This window comes from Ischnura elegans, chromosome 12 (genome assembly GCF_921293095.1).
Source record: "Ischnura elegans chromosome 12, ioIscEleg1.1, whole genome shotgun sequence".
NCBI lineage: Eukaryota > Metazoa > Arthropoda > Insecta > Odonata > Coenagrionidae > Ischnura > Ischnura elegans.
Window position 1 is genome coordinate 17,851,168 of NC_060257.1, and position 11,560 is coordinate 17,862,727.

An 11,560-nucleotide genomic window follows, 5' to 3' on the forward strand; every position below is an offset into this window, starting at 1 on the left:
ATGACTCAGAAAAAAATTCATCGGAGAGGTTGGAATCATCCGAATTCATATTGCTACATACTCTACTTAACACCAAGCCAGCATACTCACTGATTCATATAGTGTCTACTTACGAGATTTCCTAAATAATGCAAGGGAGGGAACCAGTTATCTCTTATATATAAAGAAACTGACTTATAATACACAGTGGCATCGTTTGCAGTTATGTTGAGGCGGATATTTGATACGTACGAGGGGCATATGGAAAAATATTCGATGCAACATCTAATCACGAGGAGAATTTCAAATTTCGCGAATTTGTTTCCATTTAGAATGTCTACCAAACTCCACACGATTAAGGAGTGCAACAAGGCCGTAGCCAGGGTGGGGATGAAGGGGGATTTATAATCCCCCGAAATGAAAAATTAAATAGATACTTTATGCTCGCTTGGTGCTCACACGACGATATTATTATAGCCGCGCAAGGACATCTAGAAGTCCAATGCGACTTAAGTCAATATTTATCTAGCGGAGTTGTAGGTGCAGTGTGCGTAGTTGTAGTGAAGTGTGTGAACTAATAGTGCTGTAAATTAGTGGAGAGGTGAGTGACTTATGAGACTCCTGACGGACCGCAGAATTGACATCGACACCGAGGAATTACTTCATTTGGTCGCAGCAAGAAAAAGCTAGAAGGTTAAGTTAAATTTTATAATAATATTTTTATATTTTCCTTTAAGGATTTATAATAAATATGTATATTTAACCGTAAACGCTATTTTATTTATCTTATAAAAATAATTTTGTTTATCTACTATTCCATAAGCCCCCCGAAAATATTTTCTGGCCTTGGAGTACAATAAACAAGTGAAATGAAAATATCTTGAGATAAGATACCACAAATCTTCGGTCAGTATCCTCCACTTCGATCTGATTTCTGAAGTCCGTAATACGAGACAAAATATCATAGCATAAAATAGTGTGGTTTTCTATTATTTCTTTTATTTTTTATTATATTTAAGTTTTTCACCACCCACCTTTATCTTGAGTCTCACAGTCCTCGCTCGTGATGCTTTACAAAACCGCATAAACTTAGTTTTCTTGTGATTAATCCTCATCCCATACTCCTCGCAACGTTCGTATAACGCATCCACTAGAGCCTGAAGCCCCCTCGCTGACTGGCTGATCAACGCCTGGTCATCCGGGAATCTCACTGATTTGAACATCATTCCTCCCACTTTTATCCCAGCTTCTAACTCATCCCACGCTTCCCCAGGTCCGATAGAAGCAATAAATTAAGAAACATGTTTTGCCGAACGGATAGATATGGTAATTCATTTTTCTCACGAACCATTAATAATTTTAATTAAGGCTAGTCGTAATTTCGCTACAGCATTTTCTTTGTTTGTGTAAACGGCTGGTGTCCTAACTCCCCCTGCCACACGCCTTTTTTGCATAACAAAAGAAAGAATATTAGTCCAAGAGAAAGGAAAATTCATCTCTCGCTTACTGAGACTGTAACTCTTCATGCAGAGTACTACAGATGTAATAATTCGTAGAAAAAGAAAAAAATGACGATTGAGAATTCATTACGTAAAAGTGTTTGCGATAGAAATGAGATTCACATCCAACAGTGATTCAAAAAACTAAATAAATGGTTGAAAATGCAGTTAAGTTTGGAGTCATGTCTGCATCAACAATGTCGACCTTCAAATGAAGAAGAACCTAAACCAACCAGTGTTTTCAATCGGCGAAGCTTTGCGAAAGACTAAAATTCAAGCCAAGAAATCTGAAGGTCATCGTCTCTCTCTTTCGTAAAGTAGTAAGCAGCCAAGTTATCTTCATTCAATCGTACTCTCAACCATATACTTTGCTTAACATTATATTGCCTTTTTTATTGCGGAGGCAATTAACTCCAAATCTGGAATTTTCGACGTAAGAATGCCCGTTAGAATGACTTCGTAAAAATATAAAGTGACGGTAGGTGTCTCGCAGTGTAAATGAAAACAGCTGGATAGGTTGTTTGTGAATTAACCTTGTATATCTATAGCAAGGATCTCCTAATGACAAAGAATTCTTTAACTGATTTAATAACAGAATACATTCGGAAGAAGTAAAAGTTATGTTAGGAGACTTCGCCATGATTTCAAACATACGCCAATCCTTCACCAAGTGAAATAACACCCAGAAGATCACTCATAAAGCCTATTCATAAGACGCTAATATCAATGACGAATACTCAAGTGTAGATCAAGTTTTAGAAGCCACTAAGTGGTAAAATGATTAGTTTTGAAACAAATTAATTAACCATGCACCGGGAAATTGAAAAAAATCCGTCACCTCCATCTTGAGATCTACGCAAAAAAATCTAATCGCATAAAACGATCTATCGATCTTATTTTGTATTTTCTTTGCAATGGTGCTAACAATTCCATTCACGGAGGAACAAGCCAAAGAAAAATAAAATCTTCAATTCGTAAACGAAATCATATAATCCCGTCCAAATAAAAAACAATTTCTTCAATTTCAAGTAAATATTAGCACACCAATGGCAACTTTTTGGCATATAACATAATGAAATAATGTATAATATTAAAAAATGAAATCCACTTACCATTTCTCCCCTCAGGATATCCCTCCGACGTGATACGTATAATTCCCAGAATTTCCACACACGTATAACTGACACTGCACTATTTTCACACGGAAACAATTTACTGAAAATTATAAGATATAGACACATATTAACATAGTACTATCATCAAGCAGAAACCAAGAGTACAAAATACGAAGTATTAAATATTACGAAGCAACGTCCGGCTATTGTGAACACGGAAAAGTTTATATCGGAAATTAAAAATTAGTGAAAAATGATAGTTAATCCACTTAATTATTCAATTCAATTCTTATTAATTGCAACAGTCGTGTGATTCAACGGTAAAGAAGAGAAAGTTAGCGAAGAAGTCTTTTGTCGGTTGCATTCGGACGAAATATCCGAATAACTGCGATAAATTTAAGCGATCACAAATGCTTGCCGACGACACAAAGGATAGAGACGCCTACTTCAAATATCAACACGAAATATTAAGGAATGAATCCAGTGAGATATCCACACAACATCTTGTGACTGAAAACATCTGAGCGTAGCAGTCGGCGGTCAAATGGGGCAGCCCTGCGAGAATTCCATCACCTCGGTGACAAGCCCCACAGAACTCGGAATATTCTTGCGGCAATAGCTACGAAGAATGCTAGATAATAATAATCACTTAAACCACACGATGGGGGACGAATTCCTTCATGTAAACTATTCTCAAAACCTCTTAAAGAAATCACCGGAGTAGTAAGCACGTATAGCCTTGGGGAAAAGGACTTCGTAAGCAATTCACATATTATCGCAATCAGGGCTAATCAATCAGAATCCGCCATAGTGAAAATAAGATCGCAATATTATCGCTACAACGTACTATTTACGAACATCTGATATGCGAGACACTCTGACGATATTACCTAAACTAGATAACTAGACTTCGAACTCAATTTATGAACAATTTAAACTCGCAATAACTCTCAAAGTCGTGAAAGCGAAAAAGCGGTAATGAATAGGGGACGAATTGAAAATCGAAAAGAGAGAATATATCCCCAATAAAGTCCTATCGTTTGGCAGGAACAATGGAAACACAGAAATCACTGGCGAATATATCACAATTACGCTAGCTTCAAACCTTTGAGGATCTTTGCATAGGGTAATAAAAATAATCAAAGGCGGGATAAATCACAATAAAGCACAGAAACTCATGAATTATATAAGCACTAATAAAAGCAGATTCCCTGATATATTAAACAATAAAATGTTATAGCAATGACATATGTATGACACGATAAAAACGCAAACTTATGAATGGCTTGCTTACTTACGTCTTAACTCCACGGCGGTTAGCAGGAAACTGAAAGCAGCTCCGCGGGTGGGATTCGTCACCTGAGTGAAGGACGTTTATGACGTCACGAAAATTTGAGTCTGAATTATTTCGTTAATAAATAAAAAAAGAGTATGAGTGTTCAGCTAATAAGTGATATTCATTTTAAATTAATTTTAAAATGTAATATTTTTTAATAAAATCCTTTAAAATAATTTTAAAAACTATTACGCCACTTTTTGATCAACGCTTTCGAACACCGATTGGCTTTTGTTTTCCTGACGTCACGTCTGCTTTCTTTGTGATTTCGAACAAGTTCGGCTGTCTTAGTGTCTGGGCCCTTATGACTCTCCGATGGTTTTTAAATGCTCTATTCAACTCCTCATTCCATTTTCAAATCCTCCCCACATCCCTGACTTTCCTCCCCCATCCACAACTCAACGGTCTTCTTAACCGTCATCACACCATATGACTCGTTGTGTCATTTCAAACTGCTTGCTCACCGATAGCGTAACATTGTCTACATCAACGGACAACTGTTTCTAACTACATTGACGTCTGTATGACAACCCAATGGATACACGGATGCAGAATCGTGATTATTTTACGTACACGCAGAGTTTGCTGGAGAAATTTAAAAACAGTGAAATAACGTGCGCATGCGAGGTCAGAATTGGAAAAAAACCTGGTGCAAACAGCGGCTTGCTGGGACGACATTAACGTGATTGAAAGACTTTGGGTACGTGAGTAAAATATTATTAATGTGTATTATTATTATGGTTGCCAGCGTATAATATGCATTGCTTGATTCGTCGTTGCTTGGCAAATTGACAATATAAATTCATCAATACGGTCAACTGTTGGCATTATATGGTTCAATTTGCTGCACTTTTTGACGCTATATCTCATTACTAATATCTGACCGCCCTTCTTTTTATCTGCGGGAAAATCGGTTTCTCTTTCATTGGCATTTCTCTCTAAAGGAATCTTTCAACGGTACATTAACACGAACGAGGTAATGTGTGAATGCATGAACGAATTCGGTCGATATGTACGGAACATTCACGAATGAATGAACCAAATTAGGACAGGTTCTTTATTCAGCACATGCATTCGTTTAAGTTGGGTGTTTATCCGGTGCACTTTCGTGTTCATTACCGCGTTCAAATACATTCAGACGTTAAGTACCTAGTAATGGTTGATGTTCCGTGAAAACAGGCTGTACGTGTCGGTCTCTTGTGTGCATTTTTACAGGTAAATTCTTCATCGCCGTTTTTCCGGGATTTGATCCTAAGGTTCATATGCTTTACTGCCTACAGAGAATTGGGAGTACGGAATGAGCTGTTCAAGTGGTATGTCCTCTCCATGTTTACGTCTATCCATAGCAACCTCCCGTTTGATGCAGCGTTTGAGAGATCGATGACATTATAATTATATTCTCGTAAATCCCCTCAAATATAGTTCTATGCCCCAACGCAACAATTCAATGCCGCACTATAAGCTGCTGTGTCATTACGCATCCCTCATTAATATTCCATAAACTTATCGAGTTGCATTGGATGGATTATCGATATTGTTTTTCACAATTCAGTCCCATAATATATCATAAGTACTTTATTCAATTTCTCGGATTACCTTCCTGTATTTCAGTAATATTTATTCCAAGTAAAAAAGGTGGTGACTTATTGACATCTTAGATTACCATTACTTTTTTTTAATCATCTTATGAATATATTTCTAGCAATTGGTGTAGATAACGGTAATTATATAAAATTTAATCCAGCTACCGGTTTCATGCAAGGTCTAATACTTATATCTACTTCCAAAAACCTTCCTAATTCTGTACTTTTTCTTTGGTGTAATTTTACAGTGATGCTGTACCAATCTTTTTCCTGGGCATTGATCCTGGTGTTGGTCTGGGCTGCTGTCACGGATATGAGAAATAAGCAAGGGAAAATACGGTGTCCACATTTGGTACGAGTATGGCATCGGAGCAGGAATTCAGGGGAAATAATTGTAAACACGTGAGGGAAGAAAATGGAATTATCATTTGAAATTGCAATCTACACTGGGCTGCCAACCCCCCAACCCCATAGCTGTACTACAACTCACCCTCACTGACGACCAAATCCTGCGAAAACAGATGCGACTAACCACGTATGTAGGGTGGTAACAGGGGTCATAACCCTCAAAATTTTATCTAAAACAATTTATTTTTATTGGTCTCACAATTTTTGTATCCTTGTAAAGAAGTAAAGAGAATGTTTATAGAGGGAGTTAGGGAGGGGAGAGGATATATTACGAACGCCAACATACTACGGTAGATCAGATAATAAAAATAAAATAACAGAGATACATAGATTGTAGGACACATTGATTCAGAATGTCGGTTTTTCCACGATAGATAAGATGAGGCAGCGTTACGACTTACTTAGAAATAGGTTAGTTAACTTATATTGTAGACTACTAACTTATTGTACTCCTTAATATATGCTTCTGAATATTATTATTATTATATCTAACAGCATTCTTTGCATATTATTAAAATTAAAAGCGTAGTTATTGGTATACGTGAATGCCCGCGTGAATTCCCACATGCAAGAGTATAGATAAATATAGTATAATTAGTTTTAAAAGATGAAAATTATCCTTACTTGCTTATTTATTTATATTTATAGCCATTAGACGCTTTCCACAAGAAAGAAGCCATCTCGTAAGATCCGATAATCGTTTGATACTTGTCTTCCTTAATATATATAATGTTAACCCAACAAGCTACACAATACAACACAATCACCACAACGTGCTTCCGCACGTACACAATCGAACACGCTTCACACTATATGCACCATGCGCTAATCCAGTGATTTCCAAATTCGCATTTTTTTATCTATCCACATTCACCAATGCACTCATTCACTTTGTGCCACGAAAAATTAACATCTTCGATAAGTGTAAAGCACTTCCTTCACGTTATCAGAACAGGGGAATAATTTCTTCACTAGACAGAGAAGGCACACTCATGAATAAAATTCGACACTCTCGTCACACGGTTACCCAGCAACTGAACGATATTCAGAGTCGCTTCGCATTGTCGATGCGATATTTTTTCTCCGCCCTCAACTCTGAATTGCGTCATGCCGAAGGACTAAAGACTCACGATCACTTCCTACGGTTAGTACGTGACCACAGTTCACTGTAATTTCAAGCCCGCAAACATTGAAGAAAATGCGGCCAGCCGAACTGCAGTTGTTCGTCATGTTAACCGCACGAGTGAAAATATTAGCGATCATTCACGATGACTTCTTACGGGATCTACTGTTATTCTTTTGGTATGTGTAATGCTAATCTATGAACCTCAGTGATTGTAGTCTAATATATAGGGTTGACATTTATCTCATGTTTGGTGAAGATTCGAAATATCCATGCTTAAAACTTGGAAATAATAGTGAATAATAGAATAAATAGCATTCGACACTCCCATTATAACCACACCTGCATATTTGCATACTTACAAGCTCCTCATAAACAAACACAAATTCGAAATCCCAGGCATACTGCCGCTTTCACGCAGAGAAAATCCAACGCGATAAGATTTTTCTGTGATTACGCAGCGAGTTGAACTGCAGTGTTGCATCGTGTTATAACCGCTCCACAGTGGTCCCAATTGCGAATCTAGCGGGACAAAATATTTTCCCAAAAAACTTAGAGCTTTTGTCGTGAAAACATTCAGAATTGCCAAATTATAGATAAAACACAAAATAACACTATCATAGGTCTTTTCAAGGTGGTTTATATGAAAAAAATTAAAATTTTATTAAAAAAAAATTTCGTGTATCTCAACACTTAGAAAAACATGCAGAAAATCGTTTTAAAAATCTATAGTAATGCGCTTTTCTTAATTTAATGAACTAATTACGTTAAAAATATACTCCTAAACACTGGAGATACGGATAAAATCATTTTTCACCGAATGTTAACTGCGGAATATAAGTCACCTTCATCATTATTACTCTCCCAACTCCCCTCATGTCTGAAATTTACCGACTCCACATCCTCCATCTCTTTAACATTACTCATTTCATTAGGTACAGGTAATATTGGTTCCCTGAGAAGCTGTCTGACATCCATCGAGAGGGAATAACAATGCCTTGGGTGCAACGAACTAATACTGGAAACATAAGGATCAGATGTGACTAATAGTAGGTTAAAAACATCTCTCATTGTGTCCTTTCTTGAGTATTTTAGAGCGTGATTTTCTATGAATTTATGAATATGCTTGCTTCTTGGCCCTTTTCGGAAAGCATACCAATGGGAACTAATGCAGTGCAATGGGGGCAATCAATCACTTTTGTCTCATGAATTAGATTTCATGTACCGTGAAAGGCATACCATGAGTATGACGCATTATAGTGGTCCCAATCGTCCGTCCTAATCACCGCGGATCTTACAGTAACAAGATTTTTGACAGATTTCGTCATAGAGGATAAATGTGGGAATTCGCTCTTCCCCCGAACCATAAAAGACTTTAATGAATGCTGGTCGTAATTAATTCTGCTTGAGCATTTCCTTTCTATATAATTAAATGCTTGGATTGCCTGAAAAATTGAGAATGGATATCTTTCTTAGCGACATATAAAGAACCGTATGATATTTATACGTCCGAAAGAAACGATAATATAAGAAAGATATTTAGCTGAACGGATAGATATGGGAATTCGTTTTTACTCAACTATGCGTAGCAACGGGTGATTCGTGTGTTGACAATAGGTGCTATCAAATGATAAATAAAAACGTTGCGCAATTGCGTTTCAATTGAGAAAATTTCCAAAATTTATTAATCTCGCACCTACCTACGTGGGTATTCCATACCCCATACACCCCGGTATTAGTTGCACCTAACCCATCCCCCAGCCTTAATTCCTTGTTCCACCCGTGGCCCCAACCAGGGGCGCAGCTAGAAATTAAGGCTGGGGGGGGGGGGTTTAGGTGCAACTAATACCGGGGTGTGTGGGGGTTTGGTATACCCACCAGAATAGGCGGTAGGTGCGAGATTAGTAAATTGTGGAATTATGATATAAATGGCTCAAAATGGTGATTTTTACGGCTTTCTGAGGGATATTTTATAATTCCTTACACTATTCTATTAGTAATATCAATCTAATTAAGTAAAATAGATTAAACTTAAAAATTTCTCTGAGCTCTGGGGGGGGGGGGGGGGTTTATCCCCCAAAAAACCCCCTTCGCTGTGCCACTGGCCCCCAATGGCCCCAGTTAAACTTTTACGCAATTAAAACACTTTCCAAAAGTAATGTCTAACCTTAATTCATGCAACAAAAATAGAAGAGTAACTTCAAAATTAAAAACATTACGTACTGCTGCAACTGAATGAACCACGGTAGCACGAAATTTAGTATAAATTAACTAATTTTATAACACATGAACGAAAGCAGTGGTACGAATGACATTTTCAATTGAACAAATCCTCCAAAATACAGATACGGCCAACTGCATATCTGGTGCGAAGGCTTCCGCGGTGCGCTGATAATTTAGGCTGCATTTTCCGGGTTTCACCGCGTCGTTGTTGCGTTGGGGACAACAGTTTCTCCTGCATTCCAGCAGGCGTCTTCAGGTTGAAGGCATTATGCTTGCATTTTAACCTAGGGAAAACGTTGACAATTCAATCAAAGAAAAACAGCTTGGAGTAAAACTACATGAAACAGTGTAACTTTTATGCAACTAAAACACTTTCCAAAAATAATGTCTCACCTTAATTCATACAACAAAAAAGAAGAGTAACTTCAAAAGTAAAGCCTCCAAGCATTCTATCAGGCGTCTTCGACCTGAAGACTCTTGTCCCCAACGCAACCACGACGCGGTGAAAACCGAAAAATGCAGCCTACATTAACTGCATATCTTCCTGCAATATCTTCCAGAGAAATAGAAGAGCAGATTAAAAACATGAATGAAGACATAATGGGGCCTGCCTCAAGCACAACGGGAACTAGTTCAAAGGTAATGCACAATAATTTCAAGTATGTCAGAAGGAACCCAAGGTACGATGAGCCTGCTGACGGCGGTGAACTTCGAGGCTCCTTCAGCACAGATCATCGCCGGTTCATCATCAGCATGACATGAGCGGGGAAGATATTTTTCCGTCGACCCATGGAATTAGGCTGTCCCAAAAAAAATATTTTTTTTAAATTTCAAAATCGTCAATTGGATTTCGGTGACCCTCGGGTATAAAAGAATAGACAAAAAAATAAAAAAAATTTTAACCCCTCAAGCGCGGCGGGAATTTATTTAAATCCCATCCCAGCGGCCGGATGAGATTAAGATGACTTCACCTTATTGGCATACTATCATTCAATAATTTATATCTTTCATAATATACGATCAGTATCGTTAAAAAACTTCTTAACTTGTAATTGTAAACTTGCTTAATGTAGTGCGCAACTATATAATAATTTTTCGAGCGATTTGAAAAAATATAGGCGTTGAGTTTTTTCGACCGAAGTCGTCAATGTGCTGGTTTAAAACGGAATTTCATCGAATCATTTAAAAAAATCCTGAATGCATAAAGTCGTTATGAATATTTTATTGGAGAGGGAAAGCATTTCTTCAAACAATTGAACAATTTTTTTTAATCTAAAATACAATATCTGGCGGAGAAAAAAAATTATATACAGTAGGTCAGGAAGCGTACTGGGTACGCATTACGGCGTTGAGGGGTCAATAATTAGTTAGCGAGAGGCACCCAAATACCAACACCATTAATTTGTCATACGATTTCGCGAAAACTACTAAAATAAGGGTAACCAGAGTACCTACGTAATGACCCGGCTAATCCCGGAATTCAATATAGCAGTCTTACTAACGACGAAGAACAAAAGCAATATTTGTTGTAGATGGTTTCCCAATTTCTAAAAGTGATAAATGAGGGTACGAGGAAAGAGCTAGTATAACTGAAGCCTGGCTTTGTTGAATAATTTTCTCAGTAGGTTAACGAATTTGTAACGATTTTCCAAAATAAAGTTAAGATTGATCACCATACGTGACGACATGATTTGGTCTACGAAATGAGTTCAAAATCTGAATTTGAGAGAGAGAGAGAGAGTCACTGAAGCATGTCAACATGGCGGGCAACCGTGGAAGAGGAAGGGAGGGAATGGGGGACGCATCGCTTAGCGACACTCTTGACGCCAGGCTGCAGGGGGGCTGCAAAGTATAATAGGTGAAAGATACGCAAAAACTGACGAAACTTTTGTGGGTGATAACTTACCCTGATTACCATAAATTAGACAATTTTCGCAAAATCGTTTAACAAATTGAAGGTGTTGGTATTTAGGCGCCTCTCGCTAACTAATTATTTAAATTTTTTTTGCCTATCCTTGTATACCTGAATGTCACCGAAATCTGATTGAATATGGAATAATAAAAAATAAAGGTGAAGCATTTATTGCCGATAATACATAATTTCATTCAATGCATGTAATCACAACTGCATTAATGGTCTCTAGTTGTCTCGGTACAATAGGGTAGTTTCCTTATCAAATAAAACGAAAGGCATTGATTGTGATTCGTTACCCACCATTAGTGAATCCATAAATGCAAATTATTTGGTTTTAGAAATACCAGTTTAGACGAATGGCAATGGTCAATTTTATCCT